This window comes from Pseudorasbora parva, chromosome 6 (assembly GCF_024679245.1).
Source record: "Pseudorasbora parva isolate DD20220531a chromosome 6, ASM2467924v1, whole genome shotgun sequence".
NCBI classification, from domain to species: Eukaryota; Metazoa; Chordata; class Actinopteri; order Cypriniformes; family Gobionidae; genus Pseudorasbora; species Pseudorasbora parva.
The window spans coordinates 48,201,424-48,219,669 of record NC_090177.1 but is presented as its reverse complement, the minus strand read 5'-3'; the positions used below and the strand labels follow the sequence as shown (position 1 = coordinate 48,219,669).

Sequence of the window (18,246 nt, the reverse complement as noted above, 5' to 3'; positions counted from 1 at the left end):
CAGGTGTCCCTAATCCATCCAACACAAACCCCTGATTCGACTCATCAGCTCGTTGGTAAAGACTCTCAAATAAGAGGGACATCAAAAAACGTGCTGTGACGGTGATGAGTCAGCCGGCCGGCAACCGACGCTTTTGTTCTTCTTTTTTCCCTATGCTCATATGACCGCAGCTTGCTGCTTTCTCTGTGGCACGGTCATCGTTGCGTCACCTCATCGTCATTCTGTATGCGCTTCCTGCGTATTTCTGTATTCTCTGACAAAATTCCAGTGGTGTTGTTGGTTCTTCTATTAGTCACAACAATTCGCAGTCCCCAAAAAGGGGAAGCACACCGTTCCTGGAGGCACTGCAATACCAGGTCGATGCGTGGAGTGGACGGAGCAAGCCCCGGTTCCGGCTCCATGTGCCAAAAATCAATTTAATATGCAGTCCCCGGATAGGGGACGTATCAGATATTAAACTGATAAGAACAGATACTACACTTGATCTTAGCCAAAAGGCCGAGAAGCGATGACACAATGACGCAGCGGCAGGGGAGCCGGCAAAGGCGACGCCCATCTGGGAAGCGGTGAGGGGGGGAGGGTTGGCAAAGGCCTTACGTCGTAGAGACCTGAAACTTTGAGGGATGGTACTAGCCACTCGCTCTACAACATCACCAAGGCTGGCCCCCCGATGGGCCCGGCACGAAATGGCTCGTAGCTCCCAAACCGCACGCCGCAGAACCAAGTGTCTTATATCATCGGAATCCTTGGCTCGAGCCGAGCGAGACGCATGCCTCGGATTCGAAGGTTGCGCTGGCGAAATTTTCGGGTATTTGGGATTTTGTGAAAAACCTACTTTTGCACACTAGTCCTAGGTCTTTTGCCCGATCTGGCCCAAACCAGTGCAGAAAGATTCTCTGGAGTCTGACTGTCCGTCCAGATCGGAAAAAAAGTGGGAATTTCGATTCAGCTTGGCGGCGGCAGGCCGAAACCTACGGGCTGGGCGAGGCGGGGTCTGCTAGAACGGCTATAGCTCTTGGACGGAACGAGACAATTTCACCCAAGCCGGTACACCCGTGCACGGGCTCAGTCTGGGGTCAGGCGAGAAAGGACGCGGTGAATGGCCACCTAGTGGCGCTTTAAAATGAAAAAGCAACAACATGAGAGCGGCTATAGGCGAACGTATGTCGCGTGCTTTTTCACAGCACGCGCACGAGACAGTCGTACCATACGACAGAAAACCTCCATCCGAACAACTTTGCCTTTGGGACCACTGCTGTCAATCAACTCGTCCGTTGAATATCAAAGTTTGTGGGAAAAACCACATTCGGCAAACCGGTCGCAGGTTTCGACAACCTCGATGAAAACAAACGCAGTTCAGTTCTCTGAACTCTCCGGGTCACTGGCTGACACAGCAGAAAGAGACAGAAACATAACAAAACTGGTGCAACTTCACCCTTTGGGGCAGTGGGCGGCGCCACAAGCGTCAAGAACCGCACGCTTTTTCCCTCCACGCTATCTGCTTTTAACCAGTGTGTACAGGGGAGAGCGCGAACGCAGTCCCCCACTACCATAAATTACGCAGTCGAGATTCCCACATTTGGGGAATTCGCAGGGGTCAGCACAACCGGAGTGCAATGGCCGAGCCTCGCCCTGGGTGAACCACCTTCCTGATCATGGTGTCTCCCCTGCCAGGTAAGTATGAGTTGCCTGGCCTCCAGGCAGAGGCGCCCTATCCCCCTTCGCCATCCTCAAACACGGTGACCTTCCCCTCCCCCAAGAAAAGGAAGGACGGGGCACCTTCCATTGCTTGACTGCTGCGTGCGTGCGTGCGTGACCTTGATTTGAATCAGGTGTCCCTAATCCATCCAACACAAACCCCTGATTCGACTCATCAGCTCGTTGGTAAAGACTCTCAAATAAGAGGGACATCAAAAAACGTGCTGTGACGGTGATGAGTCAGCCGGCCGGCAACCGACGCTTTTGTTCTTCTTTTTTCCCTATGCTCATATGACCGCAGCTTGCTGCTTTCTCTGTGGCACGGTCATCGTTGCGTCACCTCATCGTCATTCTGTATGCGCTTCCTGCGTATTTCTGTATTCTCTGACAAAATTCCAGTGGTGTTGTTGGTTCTTCTATTAGTCACAACAATTCGCAGTCCCCAAAAAGGGGAAGCACACCGTTCCTGGAGGCACTGCAATACCAGGTCGATGCGTGGAGTGGACGGAGCAAGCCCCGGTTCCGGCTCCATGTGCCAAAAATCAATTTAATATGCAGTCCCCGGATAGGGGACGTATCAGATATTAAACTGATAAGAACAGATACTACACTTGATCTTAGCCAAAAGGCCGAGAAGCGATGACACAATGACGCAGCGGCAGGGGAGCCGGCAAAGGCGACGCCCATCTGGGAAGCGGTGAGGGGGGGAGGGTTGGCAAAGGCCTTACGTCGTAGAGACCTGAAACTTTGAGGGATGGTACTAGCCACTCGCTCTACAACATCACCAAGGCTGGCCCCCCGATGGGCCCGGCACGAAATGGCTCGTAGCTCCCAAACCGCACGCCGCAGAACCAAGTGTCTTATATCATCGGAATCCTTGGCTCGAGCCGAGCGAGACGCATGCCTCGGATTCGAAGGTTGCGCTGGCGAAATTTTCGGGTATTTGGGATTTTGTGAAAAACCTACTTTTGCACACTAGTCCTAGGTCTTTTGCCCGATCTGGCCCAAACCAGTGCAGAAAGATTCTCTGGAGTCTGACTGTCCGTCCAGATCGGAAAAAAAGTGGGAATTTCGATTCAGCTTGGCGGCGGCAGGCCGAAACCTACGGGCTGGGCGAGGCGGGGTCTGCTAGAACGGCTATAGCTCTTGGACGGAACGAGACAATTTCACCCAAGCCGGTACACCCGTGCACGGGCTCAGTCTGGGGTCAGGCGAGAAAGGACGCGGTGAATGGCCACCTAGTGGCGCTTTAAAATGAAAAAGCAACAACATGAGAGCGGCTATAGGCGAACGTATGTCGCGTGCTTTTTCACAGCACGCGCACGAGACAGTCGTACCATACGACAGAAAACCTCCATCCGAACAACTTTGCCTTTGGGACCACTGCTGTCAATCAACTCGTCCGTTGAATATCAAAGTTTGTGGGAAAAACCACATTCGGCAAACCGGTCGCAGGTTTCGACAACCTCGATGAAAACAAACGCAGTTCAGTTCTCTGAACTCTCCGGGTCACTGGCTGACACAGCAGAAAGAGACAGAAACATAACAAAACTGGTGCAACTTCACCCTTTGGGGCAGTGGGCGGCGCCACAAGCGTCAAGAACCGCACGCTTTTTCCCTCCACGCTATCTGCTTTTAACCAGTGTGTACAGGGGAGAGCGCGAACGCAGTCCCCCACTACCATAAATTACGCAGTCGAGATTCCCACATTTGGGGAATTCGCAGGGGTCAGCACAACCGGAGTGCAATGGCCGAGCCTCGCCCTGGGTGAACCACCTTCCTGATCATGGTGTCTCCCCTGCCAGGTAAGTATGAGTTGCCTGGCCTCCAGGCAGAGGCGCCCTATCCCCCTTCGCCATCCTCAAACACGGTGACCTTCCCCTCCCCCAAGAAAAGGAAGGACGGGGCACCTTCCATTGCTTGACTGCTGCGTGCGTGCGTGCGTGACCTTGATTTGAATCAGGTGTCCCTAATCCATCCAACACAAACCCCTGATTCGACTCATCAGCTCGTTGGTAAAGACTCTCAAATAAGAGGGACATCAAAAAACGTGCTGTGACGGTGATGAGTCAGCCGGCCGGCAACCGACGCTTTTGTTCTTCTTTTTTCCCTATGCTCATATGACCGCAGCTTGCTGCTTTCTCTGTGGCACGGTCATCATTGCGTCACCTCATCGTCATTCTGTATGCGCTTCCTGCGTATTTCTGTATTCTCTGACAAAAAAAATTCCAGTGGTGTTGTTGGTTCTTCTATTAGTCACAACAATTCGCAGTCCCCAAAAAGGGGAAGCACACCGTTCCTGGAGGCACTGCAATACCAGGTCGATGCGTGGAGTGGACGGAGCAAGCCCCGGTTCCGGCTCCATGTGCCAAAAATCTATTTAATATGCAGTCCCCGGATAGGGGACGTATCAGATATTAAACTGATAAGAACAGATACTACACTTGATCTTAGCCAAAAGGCCGAGAAGCGATGACACAATGACGCAGCGACAGGGGAGCCGGCAAAGGCGACGCCCATCTGGGAAGCGGTGAGGGGGGGAGGGTTGGCAAAGGCCTTACGTCGTAGAGACCTGAAACTTTGAGGGATGGTACTAGCCACTCGCTCTACAACATCACCAAGGCTGGCCCCCCGATGGGCCCGGCACGAAATGGCTCGTAGCTCCCAAACCGCACGCCGCAGAACCAAGTGTCTTATATCATCGGAATCCTTGGCTCGAGCCGAGCGAGACGCATGCCTCGGATTCGAAGGTTGCGCTGGCGAAATTTTCGGGTATTTGGGATTTTGTGAAAAACCTACTTTTGCACACTAGTCCTAGGTCTTTTGCCCGATCTGGCCCAAACCAGTGCAGAAAGATTCTCTGGAGTCTGACTGTCCGTCCAGATCGGAAAAAAAGTGGGAATTTCGATTCAGCTTGGCGGCGGCAGGCCGAAACCTACGGGCTGGGCGAGGCGGGGTCTGCTAGAACGGCTATAGCTCTTGGACGGAACGAGACAATTTCACCCAAGCCGGTACACCCGTGCACGGGCTCAGTCTGGGGTCAGGCGAGAAAGGACGCGGTGAATGGCCACCTAGTGGCGCTTTAAAATGAAAAAGCAACAACATGAGAGCGGCTATAGGCGAACGTATGTCGCGTGCTTTTTCACAGCACGCGCACGAGACAGTCGTACCATACGACAGAAAACCTCCATCCGAACAACTTTGCCTTTGGGACCACTGCTGTCAATCAACTCGTCCGTTGAATATCAAAGTTTGTGGGAAAAACCACATTCGGCAAACCGGTCGCAGGTTTCGACAACCTCGATGAAAACAAACGCAGTTCAGTTCTCTGAACTCTCCGGGTCACTGGCTGACACAGCAGAAAGAGACAGAAACATAACAAAACTGGTGCAACTTCACCCTTTGGGGCAGTGGGCGGCGCCACAAGCGTCAAGAACCGCACGCTTTTTCCCTCCACGCTATCTGCTTTTAACCAGTGTGTACAGGGGAGAGCGCGAACGCAGTCCCCCACTACCATAAATTATGCAGTCGAGATTCCCACATTTGGGGAATTCGCAGGGGTCAGCACAACCGGAGTGCAATGGCCGAGCCTCGCCCTGGGTGAACCACCTTCCTGATCATGGTGTCTCCCCTGCCAGGTAAGTATGAGTTGCCTGGCCTCCAGGCAGAGGCGCCCTATCCCCCTTCGCCATCCTCAAACACGGTGACCTTCCCCTCCCCCAAGAAAAGGAAGGACGGGGCACCTTCCATTGCTTGACTGCTGCGTGCGTGCGTGCGTGACCTTGATTTGAATCAGGTGTCCCTAATCCATCCAACACAAACCCCTGATTCGACTCATCAGCTCGTTGGTAAAGACTCTCAAATAAGAGGGACATCAAAAAACGTGCTGTGACGGTGATGAGTCAGCCGGCCGGCAACCGACGCTTTTGTTCTTCTTTTTTCCCTATGCTCATATGACCGCAGCTTGCTGCTTTCTCTGTGGCACGGTCATCGTTGCGTCACCTCATCGTCATTCTGTATGCGCTTCCTGCGTATTTCTGTATTCTCTGACAAAATTCCAGTGGTGTTGTTGGTTCTTCTATTAGTCACAACAATTCGCAGTCCCCAAAAAGGGGAAGCACACCGTTCCTGGAGGCACTGCAATACCAGGTCGATGCGTGGAGTGGACGGAGCAAGCCCCGGTTCCGGCTCCATGTGCCAAAAATCAATTTAATATGCAGTCCCCGGATAGGGGACGTATCAGATATTAAACTGATAAGAACAGATACTACACTTGATCTTAGCCAAAAGGCCGAGAAGCGATGACACAATGACGCAGCGGCAGGGGAGCCGGCAAAGGCGACGCCCATCTGGGAAGCGGTGAGGGGGGGAGGGTTGGCAAAGGCCTTACGTCGTAGAGACCTGAAACTTTGAGGGATGGTACTAGCCACTCGCTCTACAACATCACCAAGGCTGGCCCCCCGATGGGCCCGGCACGAAATGGCTCGTAGCTCCCAAACCGCACGCCGCAGAACCAAGTGTCTTATATCATCGGAATCCTTGGCTCGAGCCGAGCGAGACGCATGCCTCGGATTCGAAGGTTGCGCTGGCGAAATTTTCGGGTATTTGGGATTTTGTGAAAAACCTACTTTTGCACACTAGTCCTAGGTCTTTTGCCCGATCTGGCCCAAACCAGTGCAGAAAGATTCTCTGGAGTCTGACTGTCCGTCCAGATCGGAAAAAAAGTGGGAATTTCGATTCAGCTTGGCGGCGGCAGGCCGAAACCTACGGGCTGGGCGAGGCGGGGTCTGCTAGAACGGCTATAGCTCTTGGACGGAACGAGACAATTTCACCCAAGCCGGTACACCCGTGCACGGGCTCAGTCTGGGGTCAGGCGAGAAAGGACGCGGTGAATGGCCACCTAGTGGCGCTTTAAAATGAAAAAGCAACAACATGAGAGCGGCTATAGGCGAACGTATGTCGCGTGCTTTTTCACAGCACGCGCACGAGACAGTCGTACCATACGACAGAAAACCTCCATCCGAACAACTTTGCCTTTGGGACCACTGCTGTCAATCAACTCGTCCGTTGAATATCAAAGTTTGTGGGAAAAACCACATTCGGCAAACCGGTCGCAGGTTTCGACAACCTCGATGAAAACAAACGCAGTTCAGTTCTCTGAACTCTCCGGGTCACTGGCTGACACAGCAGAAAGAGACAGAAACATAACAAAACTGGTGCAACTTCACCCTTTGGGGCAGTGGGCGGCGCCACAAGCGTCAAGAACCGCACGCTTTTTCCCTCCACGCTATCTGCTTTTAACCAGTGTGTACAGGGGAGAGCGCGAACGCAGTCCCCCACTACCATAAATTACGCAGTCGAGATTCCCACATTTGGGGAATTCGCAGGGGTCAGCACAACCGGAGTGCAATGGCCGAGCCTCGCCCTGGGTGAACCACCTTCCTGATCATGGTGTCTCCCCTGCCAGGTAAGTATGAGTTGCCTGGCCTCCAGGCAGAGGCGCCCTATCCCCCTTCGCCATCCTCAAACACGGTGACCTTCCCCTCCCCCAAGAAAAGGAAGGACGGGGCACCTTCCATTGCTTGACTGCTGCGTGCGTGCGTGCGTGACCTTGATTTGAATCAGGTGTCCCTAATCCATCCAACACAAACCCCTGATTCGACTCATCAGCTCGTTGGTAAAGACTCTCAAATAAGAGGGACATCAAAAAACGTGCTGTGACGGTGATGAGTCAGCCGGCCGGCAACCGACGCTTTTGTTCTTCTTTTTTCCCTATGCTCATATGACCGCAGCTTGCTGCTTTCTCTGTGGCACGGTCATCGTTGCGTCACCTCATCGTCATTCTGTATGCGCTTCCTGCGTATTTCTGTATTCTCTGACAAAATTCCAGTGGTGTTGTTGGTTCTTCTATTAGTCACAACAATTCGCAGTCCCCAAAAAGGGGAAGCACACCGTTCCTGGAGGCACTGCAATACCAGGTCGATGCGTGGAGTGGACGGAGCAAGCCCCGGTTCCGGCTCCATGTGCCAAAAATCAATTTAATATGCAGTCCCCGGATAGGGGACGTATCAGATATTAAACTGATAAGAACAGATACTACACTTGATCTTAGCCAAAAGGCCGAGAAGCGATGACACAATGACGCAGCGGCAGGGGAGCCGGCAAAGGCGACGCCCATCTGGGAAGCGGTGAGGGGGGGAGGGTTGGCAAAGGCCTTACGTCGTAGAGACCTGAAACTTTGAGGGATGGTACTAGCCACTCGCTCTACAACATCACCAAGGCTGGCCCCCCGATGGGCCCGGCACGAAATGGCTCGTAGCTCCCAAACCGCACGCCGCAGAACCAAGTGTCTTATATCATCGGAATCCTTGGCTCGAGCCGAGCGAGACGCATGCCTCGGATTCGAAGGTTGCGCTGGCGAAATTTTCGGGTATTTGGGATTTTGTGAAAAACCTACTTTTGCACACTAGTCCTAGGTCTTTTGCCCGATCTGGCCCAAACCAGTGCAGAAAGATTCTCTGGAGTCTGACTGTCCGTCCAGATCGGAAAAAAAGTGGGAATTTCGATTCAGCTTGGCGGCGGCAGGCCGAAACCTACGGGCTGGGCGAGGCGGGGTCTGCTAGAACGGCTATAGCTCTTGGACGGAACGAGACAATTTCACCCAAGCCGGTACACCCGTGCACGGGCTCAGTCTGGGGTCAGGCGAGAAAGGACGCGGTGAATGGCCACCTAGTGGCGCTTTAAAATGAAAAAGCAACAACATGAGAGCGGCTATAGGCGAACGTATGTCGCGTGCTTTTTCACAGCACGCGCACGAGACAGTCGTACCATACGACAGAAAACCTCCATCCGAACAACTTTGCCTTTGGGACCACTGCTGTCAATCAACTCGTCCGTTGAATATCAAAGTTTGTGGGAAAAACCACATTCGGCAAACCGGTCGCAGGTTTCGACAACCTCGATGAAAACAAACGCAGTTCAGTTCTCTGAACTCTCCGGGTCACTGGCTGACACAGCAGAAAGAGACAGAAACATAACAAAACTGGTGCAACTTCACCCTTTGGGGCAGTGGGCGGCGCCACAAGCGTCAAGAACCGCACGCTTTTTCCCTCCACGCTATCTGCTTTTAACCAGTGTGTACAGGGGAGAGCGCGAACGCAGTCCCCCACTACCATAAATTATGCAGTCGAGATTCCCACATTTGGGGAATTCGCAGGGGTCAGCACAACCGGAGTGCAATGGCCGAGCCTCGCCCTGGGTGAACCACCTTCCTGATCATGGTGTCTCCCCTGCCAGGTAAGTATGAGTTGCCTGGCCTCCAGGCAGAGGCGCCCTATCCCCCTTCGCCATCCTCAAACACGGTGACCTTCCCCTCCCCCAAGAAAAGGAAGGACGGGGCACCTTCCATTGCTTGACTGCTGCGTGCGTGCGTGACCTTGATTTGAATCAGGTGTCCCTAATCCATCCAACACAAACCCCTGATTCGACTCATCAGCTCGTTGGTAAAGACTCTCAAATAAGAGGGACATCAAAAAACGTGCTGTGACGGTGATGAGTCAGCCGGCCGGCAACCGACGCTTTTGTTCTTCTTTTTTCCCTATGCTCATATGACCGCAGCTTGCTGCTTTCTCTGTGGCACGGTCATCGTTGCGTCACCTCATCGTCATTCTGTATGCGCTTCCTGCGTATTTCTGTATTCTCTGACAAAAAAAATTCCAGTGGTGTTGTTGGTTCTTCTATTAGTCACAACAATTCGCAGTCCCCAAAAAGGGGAAGCACACCGTTCCTGGAGGCACTGCAATACCAGGTCGATGCGTGGAGTGGACGGAGCAAGCCCCGGTTCCGGCTCCATGTGCCAAAAATCAATTTAATATGCAGTCCCCGGATAGGGGACGTATCAGATATTAAACTGATAAGAACAGATTTTTTTTTCTTTCGAAAAAAGTTTTATTGTCACACATTTCTTTTTTTTCCATTCAAACCTCACATTTCTTTTCTTTTTAAACATACATGTTTACACAGATTAAAACCAACAGTTTTGCATTCTTAGTTAAAATCAGTCAGTGTAGTGTGTTGCGTAAAGTCCATGTATGCAAGTCAGTGTGGTGTTAGAAAAAGGGATAAAAGTATAAATAGCAAATAAATACAAGCTAGTTAAAACACAATATCCTTCTGTTAAAAATCTTCTGTTGTGCAGGATCGGGGGTGAGTCCCTATCAAGAAAGTCCATTCACTCCAGATCTCCAGAACAGGCTCAGGACCTCCCGCTTCAAGGGCCCAGCGGAAAGCCCCTCTCCTCCGGCCCGCTGGCCCGCTGTTCCCGTAGCCAGAGTGGTGAGGGTGCATCTACGGGCAGCCAAGGTCGGTGGTGGCCGGGACCTTCTCGTGCAGCCTCGGCCCCCCCATCCGAATGACGACATGCGGCCCTCCCTGCAGTGTTGATCTTATGTTTTGCTCGCTCACGTGGAGGGGGACCGTCATGCGTTTCCCCACCAGCAGGTTTCTGGTGACCCAGATGGCATCCTTTATAACGTTGAGGGCGAGCCAGAGCGAGGCAAATTTTTGCGATGTTTGGGCTTTTATGCCCTGACCCACCCCCAGGATGGCGAGCTTGTAGTCCACCTGGGCCCCACCCGCTGGCAGGCACGGGAAAAACAGGGGGCCGGCCCTGGCCCACAGGTCCCGCGCAGCACCGCACTCCCAGAGCAGATGGTGGACGGTCTCCGGGTGGTTGCACCCGGACCGTGGGCAGATGGAGTTTTTGGCCATGCCTCTGGAGTGCATAACCGCCCTGACCGGGAGGATCTCATGAGCCACCATCCACGATAAGTCCTTGTGCCTGTTCTGGAGAGCTGGGTGGGCTGCGTTCCTCCAAACATCTTTGGCCTCACTTAATGTGAGGCCTGGGACTGGACTCACCATTTCCCGGTCCTGCACAAGAGAGATGAGAGATTTGTGGTTGGTTAAAATGGTGACGTCACTTATTTCTAAAAGGTATTTCTTTAAAAATTTCTTGATAAAAATATACTCTTTTGGTAAATTAAAAGACACAGGAGTTTTCAAATCAATTGGTAAAATCTTTAGGCTTCTTAGGTAGGACCCCATCCAGAAACGAGCCATGGCCGCTGTTTTATTCTCTCTGGATGGGGTCAGTGCGTATCCGATGTGGAGGGCGGTAAAGCGGCTGCCTAAAAACAAGTGGGGGTCTGGGAGGCCTTTCCCGCCATTTTCTTTTCTTTTTTTAACGACCTCCCTTTTTAATCGTTCCCACTTGGACCCCCACAGGAAATAAAATACCGCCCTCTCCAGGTTTGCCAGGAATCTTCTTGGGGGACTAAAAACAGAACAGACAAGTAAAATGAGTGGTAAAATTACAGCTTTAAAAACTAAAACCTTCCCTTCCATTGTCATCTGTCTGAGTCCCCAAAACCCCAGTCTTTGCCTAACTTTCCCTAAGATGTCAGTCCAGTTTCCCCGTCCTCCACCCTCTCTGTCAAATTTTACACCTAAAACTTTCAAATCATTGTCTTTAAAATCCAGATCCAGTTCACCTGTGTCGACGTCCCCCCACGGCCCGAAGAGCTGGGCCTCGGACTTGTTCCTGTTGAGCTTGGCGCCCGAGGCCCGACCGTACCAGTCAGTCAAGTCCATTGCTCTTCGTACCGATAAAAGGTCAGTCGCTAAAAGTGTTACATCGTCCATATATAAAACACAGGTCGCCGTCAGTCCACCAGTCCCTGGGACGTCAAGTCCTTTAATCCATTTATCCCTTCTCAAGATTTGTGCCAGTGGCTCAATGCAGACCACATACAGAAGGGGAGATAAAGGACACCCCTGACGAACACCGCTGTGGATATTTACAGCTTTGGACAAATGCCCGTTAACCAATATCCTGCTGACCAGACCATTGTAAAGCAGTCCCACCCAGGCTATAAACCTCCCTGGAAACCCCATTTTCTCCAGTACCTTAAAAAGGAACTGGTGCGAGATGCGGTCAAAAGCTTTTTCAAAATCTAAATTTAGGACTACTAGCCGAATGTTTCTGTCTCTCGCATAACAGATGGCGTCTCTAATCAGTACCAGGCTGTCCGTGATCTTCCTTCCGGGCACAGCGCATGCTTGATCCAGGTGGATTACGTCCTCTAAAACAGTCGACATGCGCATGGATAAAATTTTGCTAAAAATCTTACAATCAAAATTTAAAAGTGTGATTGGTCGCCAATTCCGTAAGTCAGTCTTGTCTCCTTTTTTTTGTAGTAAAGAAACTATCCCTATTCTAAAGCTGTCTGGAAGTCTGTCTAGAGTCTCAAATTCCTTAAAAACAGTCAGTAAATCATGTACTAAAATGTCCCAGAAAGTCAAATAAAACTCAAAGGGAAGTCCATCCATGCCTGGGGACTTCCCCTTTTTAAAACCTTTTAAAGATTTTTGCATTTCTAAAATAGTAAAATCCTGGGATAAAAGCACATCTGGACTCTTAACCTTTTTGTCTAAAAAACTTAAAACTTCCTCTAGGATGTCACTGTGTACCTCTTTTTGACTATATAAATTACCATAAAAATGTTCAATTTCCCCCAAAATCTCTTCAATGGTATTTACCTCCCTCCCGCTAAAAGTTTTTAAAGTGGTTATTGACCCTCCCCGTGCAATAGTCTTTTTAAAAAAATATCTAGTACACTTCTCCCCTTCTTCTATTTCTTTCTCCTTACATCTTAAAATGACACCTTTGCTTCGAGCTTCAGACAAAACTGACATTTCTTTTTTTATTTCTTTTATTTCTTCTGTAAAATCCAATCCACTATTTAAAAGGTTAAAATATCTCTGCAGTCTTTTTTGCAGCCCCATCATGCGTCTTTTTTCTTTATTCTTTTTTTCCTTTCCTATTTTTCTAAAAAAATGTCCTGTCCTTTGTTTTACCATCTCCCACCACTGTGCTCGTGAGTCAAAAAAGTCTTGGAGGGTCTGCCATTGGCTGAACTGCTCCCTATACTCTCGAACCACTTCCTCATCTTCTAATAGGGAGCAGTTCAGCTTCCACAGCCCTCCCCCTACTGTCACACCCGTGGGTAGTGAAAGGGTGCAGGAGACCATCATGTGGTCAGTGAAGAAAAGGGGGGTCAATGTTGCATCGGTTGGCGGGCAGTCCCTTGTAAAAATATAGTCGATACGAGAGGCTCTGGCGCCATCACCACTGAACCAGGTGAAGCCCTCCTCTCTCTGATGCATTGTTTTAAAACAGTCGACTAACTTAAAATCTTTGACCAATTTATTTAATAAAACCGATGTCTTGTCGACCTTAAAATCTTCTCCTACCCTTTTCCTATCTTTTTTTGTTAAAACACAATTAAAATCCCCTGCTACCACTAGGGGAGCCCTACCTAACATGTGGGGCTGCAAATCTTCTAAAAGCTTGTATCTGTCATTTTTACTTGTGTAACCATACGTATTTAAAACATTAAAATCCTTACCTAAAAAAGTCAGATTAACTAAAATTGCCCGCCCATCCCTCACCACAGTGCTGCCCTTCACCAAGATGTTAGGATTTTTTATTAAAATGGCCACACCGTCATTTCTGTTAAAATTGGAGCCACTCCAGATGGAGGGTCCTTGGGTCCACATCTCTTCCCATTTTCTGTAATTGGTTAAAAAGGGCAGAGCACACTCTTGCAATAAATAGATGTCTGACTTAAAATTATTTAAACATGATAAAACACTCTGTGCTCGCAATGTAGACCTCACACTTCTCACATTGATTGTAGAGATAGTGAGGGCCATGAGCAGTATGGTTAAAAATACAAGCATTGATGAAAATAAAAACAGATAAAAAGACTACAGAAATTGCATTAAAATCATGTTACTTCTTGTTGCACCTGCCTTTCCTTCTCCCCAGATAAACTGGGATCAGGAGGGCAAGTGCTCGCCGCCTCAGAATCCACAGAGGAAACCTCTTGTGGATCCTTTGGTGACGATGTTCTTAGCTTAAAGTGCAGAAAAGAGACTTCATTTGGAGAGTCTGCAGGCCACATACGGTTCAGATCTTCCGAAGAGGAACTATCTGGCCGATGCGATGCCCGCAGCCTTTTCTCCTCTGTTTGCAGCAGAGGAGATCTCGCAGACCTTTTCTGCACTTGAGCATTTGGGAGTGAACACTCGGTTTCACTCCCACTATCCGCCCCACTAACCTCCGATACAGTGTAGAGGGAGGAAGCCGTTTCATCTTCCTCCTCCTCCATTTTATCTTTGCTTTTTTCTTGTTGGGGAGCGGCTTCCTCCCCCTGTTCTCTAATGCGTTCTGACTCCGCCCCTGTGGCCGCCCCACTTCCTCCTTCTTGTCCAATCCCTGAGGCTGGCTGGGAATGTGAAATTCCCGCCAAAACCTCAGGGCCCACCTCCTCCTCTCTTTGTTCTTTCGATTGTTCCTTTGGTGGGGCGGCCATTTTGTTCCCTTTCAACTTGTTGGCAAAACTTTTAGGGCAATCTCTGTAGAAATGGTTAGCATCTCCACAAAGATTACACCGTCTGCCATTGGTACATTCTTCAAAAATGTGACCAATTTCTCTGCACTTCCTACACACAATTTCTTGGCATGCCTCAGCGAGGTGTCCCATCTTCCCACACTTTCGGCACAATTTGGGCATTCCCTGATAATGAATGTAGCCGCGGTTCTCTCCCAACACAATCATTGAGGGTAAATGACTCAGACCCTGGAATCCGCTTGGATCTTCCCACTGTTTAATGGGAACTCTCCAAGCGCAATTCCAGATGCCGTCTTCGTCAAGCACCTTGACTGGTGGACTTCGAACCGTGCAAAATCTACCCAGCCATATAGAAACATCATCTCCACTCACTGTTTCATTGAACATTCTGACAATAACTGTTTTAACAGAATTGTCAGAAAGTTTCTCAACATTGAACATGGAGAACTGGGTCTTGCAAAGCTCAAATCGTTGCCAGAAATCTTGCAACAAGGAAGCAGATCTAAAACTAACATCAAAACCTTTGTTTAGGGGCAGAGTCATTAAACAATTTAAGTCACTTGCATTAAAATTGAGGGCTTTTTGGATCAGCTTCCTGGAGAAGTCTAAACGAGACAACCCCAGGAGCTTACCCTCCACCTCTCTAAATAAAAATCGCACGCTGTGGTGCCTCCGCACGCCGGCACGAGCAGCCGACATGGTGGAGGCACCGACAGCCTAAAAAACTGTAAAAGAACAATAAATACAATAAATAGATAAAAGAATAAAAGTCTTACCTTAAAACTGTTCAACCGTAAAAACAAGCAGGATCACTCTCCCTCTCAAAAGTTGTGTGGCTCGGGACACCAAAAGTTCTCGAGCCAAGAAACCTCAGAGAGGCGATCGCAGTCTCAACCGCCTGACCAGATACTAGATCTTAGCCAAAAGGCCGAGAAGCGATGACACAATGACGCAGCGGCAGGGGAGCCGGCAAAGGCGACGCCCATCTGGGAAGCGGTGAGGGGGGGAGGGTTGGCAAAGGCCTTACGTCGTAGAGACCTGAAACTTTGAGGGATGGTACTAGCCACTCGCTCTACAACATCACCAAGGCTGGCCCCCCGATGGGCCCGGCACGAAATGGCTCGTAGCTCCCAAACCGCACGCCGCAGAACCAAGTGTCTTATATCATCGGAATCCTTGGCTCGAGCCGAGCGAGACGCATGCCTCGGATTCGAAGGTTGCGCTGGCGAAATTTTCGGGTATTTGGGATTTTGTGAAAAACCTACTTTTGCACACTAGTCCTAGGTCTTTTGCCCGATCTGGCCCAAACCAGTGCAGAAAGATTCTCTGGAGTCTGACTGTCCGTCCAGATCGGAAAAAAAGTGGGAATTTCGATTCAGCTTGGCGGCGGCAGGCCGAAACCTACGGGCTGGGCGAGGCGGGGTCTGCTAGAACGGCTATAGCTCTTGGACGGAACGAGACAATTTCACCCAAGCCGGTACACCCGTGCACGGGCTCAGTCTGGGGTCAGGCGAGAAAGGACGCGGTGAATGGCCACCTAGTGGCGCTTTAAAATGAAAAAGCAACAACATGAGAGCGGCTATAGGCGAACGTATGTCGCGTGCTTTTTCACAGCACGCGCACGAGACAGTCGTACCATACGACAGAAAACCTCCATCCGAACAACTTTGCCTTTGGGACCACTGCTGTCAATCAACTCGTCCGTTGAATATCAAAGTTTGTGGGAAAAACCACATTCGGCAAACCGGTCGCAGGTTTCGACAACCTCGATGAAAACAAACGCAGTTCAGTTCTCTGAACTCTCCGGGTCACTGGCTGACACAGCAGAAAGAGACAGAAACATAACAAAACTGGTGCAACTTCACCCTTTGGGGCAGTGGGCGGCGCCACAAGCGTCAAGAACCGCACGCTTTTTCCCTCCACGCTATCTGCTTTTAACCAGTGTGTACAGGGGAGAGCGCGAACGCAGTCCCCCACTACCATAAATTACGCAGTCGAGATTCCCACATTTGGGGAATTCGCAGGGGTCAGCACAACCGGAGTGCAATGGCCGAGCCTCGCCCTGGGTGAACCACCTTCCTGATCATGGTGTCTCCCCTGCCAGGTAAGTATGAGTTGCCTGGCCTCCAGGCAGAGGCGCCCTATCCCCCTTCGCCATCCTCAAACACGGTGACCTTCCCCTCCCCCAAGAAAAGGAAGGACGGGGCACCTTCCATTGCTTGACTGCTGCGTGCGTGCGTGCGTGACCTTGATTTGAATCAGGTGTCCCTAATCCATCCAACACAAACCCCTGATTCGACTCATCAGCTCGTTGGTAAAGACTCTCAAATAAGAGGGACATCAAAAAACGTGCTGTGACGGTGATGAGTCAGCCGGCCGGCAACCGACGCTTTTGTTCTTCTTTTTTCCCTATGCTCATATGACCGCAGCTTGCTGCTTTCTCTGTGGCACGGTCATCGTTGCGTCACCTCATCGTCATTCTGTATGCGCTTCCTGCGTATTTCTGTATTCTCTGACAAAATTCCAGTGGTGTTGTTGGTTCTTCTATTAGTCACAACAATTCGCAGTCCCCAAAAAGGGGAAGCACACCGTTCCTGGAGGCACTGCAATACCAGGTCGATGCGTGGAGTGGACGGAGCAAGCCCCGGTTCCGGCTCCATGTGCCAAAAATCAATTTAATATGCAGTCCCCGGATAGGGGACGTATCAGATATTAAACTGATAAGAACAGATACTACACTTGATCTTAGCCAAAAGGCCGAGAAGCGATGACACAATGACGCAGCGGCAGGGGAGCCGGCAAAGGCGACGCCCATCTGGGAAGCGGTGAGGGGGGGAGGGTTGGCAAAGGCCTTACGTCGTAGAGACCTGAAACTTTGAGGGATGGTACTAGCCACTCGCTCTACAACATCACCAAGGCTGGCCCCCCGATGGGCCCGGCACGAAATGGCTCGTAGCTCCCAAACCGCACGCCGCAGAACCAAGTGTCTTATATCATCGGAATCCTTGGCTCGAGCCGAGCGAGACGCATGCCTCGGATTCGAAGGTTGCGCTGGCGAAATTTTCGGGTATTTGGGATTTTGTGAAAAACCTACTTTTGCACACTAGTCCTAGGTCTTTTGCCCGATCTGGCCCAAACCAGTGCAGAAAGATTCTCTGGAGTCTGACTGTCCGTCCAGATCGGAAAAAAAGTGGGAATTTCGATTCAGCTTGGCGGCGGCAGGCCGAAACCTACGGGCTGGGCGAGGCGGGGTCTGCTAGAACGGCTATAGCTCTTGGACGGAACGAGACAATTTCACCCAAGCCGGTACACCCGTGCACGGGCTCAGTCTGGGGTCAGGCGAGAAAGGACGCGGTGAATGGCCACCTAGTGGCGCTTTAAAATGAAAAAGCAACAACATGAGAGCGGCTATAGGCGAACGTATGTCGCGTGCTTTTTCACAGCACGCGCACGAGACAGTCGTACCATACGACAGAAAACCTCCATCCGAACAACTTTGCCTTTGGGACCACTGCTGTCAATCAACTCGTCCGTTGAATATCAAAGTTTGTGGGAAAAACCACATTCGGCAAACCGGTCGCAGGTTTCGACAACCTCGATGAAAACAAACGCAGTTCAGTTCTCTGAACTCTCCGGGTCACTGGCTGACACAGCAGAAAGAGACAGAAACATAACAAAACTGGTGCAACTTCACCCTTTGGGGCAGTGGGCGGCGCCACAAGCGTCAAGAACCGCACGCTTTTTCCCTCCACGCTATCTGCTTTTAACCAGTGTGTACAGGGGAGAGCGCGAACGCAGTCCCCCACTACCATAAATTACGCAGTCGAGATTCCCACATTTGGGGAATTCGCAGGGGTCAGCACAACCGGAGTGCAATGGCCGAGCCTCGCCCTGGGTGAACCACCTTCCTGATCATGGTGTCTCCCCTGCCAGGTAAGTATGAGTTGCCTGGCCTCCAGGCAGAGGCGCCCTATCCCCCTTCGCCATCCTCAAACACGGTGACCTTCCCCTCCCCCAAGAAAAGGAAGGACGGGGCACCTTCCATTGCTTGACTGCTGCGTGCGTGCGTGCG

At 50.8% G+C, this 18,246-nt stretch overlaps 13 non-coding genes and 1 pseudogene across 13 annotated transcripts; all 14 read right to left on the bottom strand.

Moving 5' to 3' along the window:
• Positions 1-319: 319 nt before the first annotated feature.
• On the bottom strand, positions 320-510 carry LOC137079869 (U2 spliceosomal RNA). The gene has a single exon (XR_010905800.1). It is a non-coding gene; the product is annotated as a U2 spliceosomal RNA (small nuclear RNA).
• A 1,008-nt stretch (positions 511-1,518) lies between these two features.
• LOC137079702 (U1 spliceosomal RNA) lies at positions 1,519-1,682 on the bottom strand. Its single transcript, XR_010905646.1, has one exon. It is a non-coding gene; the product is annotated as a U1 spliceosomal RNA (small nuclear RNA).
• Positions 1,683-2,148: 466 nt separating this feature from the next.
• On the bottom strand, positions 2,149-2,339 carry LOC137079866 (U2 spliceosomal RNA). Its single transcript, XR_010905798.1, has one exon. It is a non-coding gene; the product is annotated as a U2 spliceosomal RNA (small nuclear RNA).
• Positions 2,340-3,347: 1,008 nt separating this feature from the next.
• LOC137079701 (U1 spliceosomal RNA) lies at positions 3,348-3,511 on the bottom strand. Its single transcript, XR_010905645.1, has one exon. It is a non-coding gene; the product is annotated as a U1 spliceosomal RNA (small nuclear RNA).
• A 470-nt stretch (positions 3,512-3,981) lies between these two features.
• On the bottom strand, positions 3,982-4,172 carry LOC137080020 (U2 spliceosomal RNA). The gene has a single exon (XR_010905942.1). It is a non-coding gene; the product is annotated as a U2 spliceosomal RNA (small nuclear RNA).
• Positions 4,173-5,180: 1,008 nt separating this feature from the next.
• On the bottom strand, positions 5,181-5,344 carry LOC137080375 (U1 spliceosomal RNA). The gene has a single exon (XR_010906227.1). It is a non-coding gene; the product is annotated as a U1 spliceosomal RNA (small nuclear RNA).
• A 466-nt stretch (positions 5,345-5,810) lies between these two features.
• Positions 5,811-6,001, bottom strand: LOC137079865 (U2 spliceosomal RNA). The gene has a single exon (XR_010905797.1). It is a non-coding gene; the product is annotated as a U2 spliceosomal RNA (small nuclear RNA).
• Positions 6,002-7,009: 1,008 nt separating this feature from the next.
• LOC137079700 (U1 spliceosomal RNA) lies at positions 7,010-7,173 on the bottom strand. The gene has a single exon (XR_010905644.1). It is a non-coding gene; the product is annotated as a U1 spliceosomal RNA (small nuclear RNA).
• A 466-nt stretch (positions 7,174-7,639) lies between these two features.
• Positions 7,640-7,830, bottom strand: LOC137079864 (U2 spliceosomal RNA). The gene has a single exon (XR_010905796.1). It is a non-coding gene; the product is annotated as a U2 spliceosomal RNA (small nuclear RNA).
• Positions 7,831-8,838: 1,008 nt separating this feature from the next.
• LOC137080374 (U1 spliceosomal RNA) lies at positions 8,839-9,002 on the bottom strand. Its single transcript, XR_010906226.1, has one exon. It is a non-coding gene; the product is annotated as a U1 spliceosomal RNA (small nuclear RNA).
• A 466-nt stretch (positions 9,003-9,468) lies between these two features.
• LOC137080084 (U2 spliceosomal RNA) lies at positions 9,469-9,647 on the bottom strand (annotated as a pseudogene).
• Positions 9,648-16,122: 6,475 nt separating this feature from the next.
• LOC137079699 (U1 spliceosomal RNA) lies at positions 16,123-16,286 on the bottom strand. Its single transcript, XR_010905643.1, has one exon. It is a non-coding gene; the product is annotated as a U1 spliceosomal RNA (small nuclear RNA).
• A 466-nt stretch (positions 16,287-16,752) lies between these two features.
• On the bottom strand, positions 16,753-16,943 carry LOC137079863 (U2 spliceosomal RNA). The gene has a single exon (XR_010905795.1). It is a non-coding gene; the product is annotated as a U2 spliceosomal RNA (small nuclear RNA).
• A 1,008-nt stretch (positions 16,944-17,951) lies between these two features.
• LOC137079698 (U1 spliceosomal RNA) lies at positions 17,952-18,115 on the bottom strand. The gene has a single exon (XR_010905642.1). It is a non-coding gene; the product is annotated as a U1 spliceosomal RNA (small nuclear RNA).
• Positions 18,116-18,246: the final 131 nt, after the last annotated feature.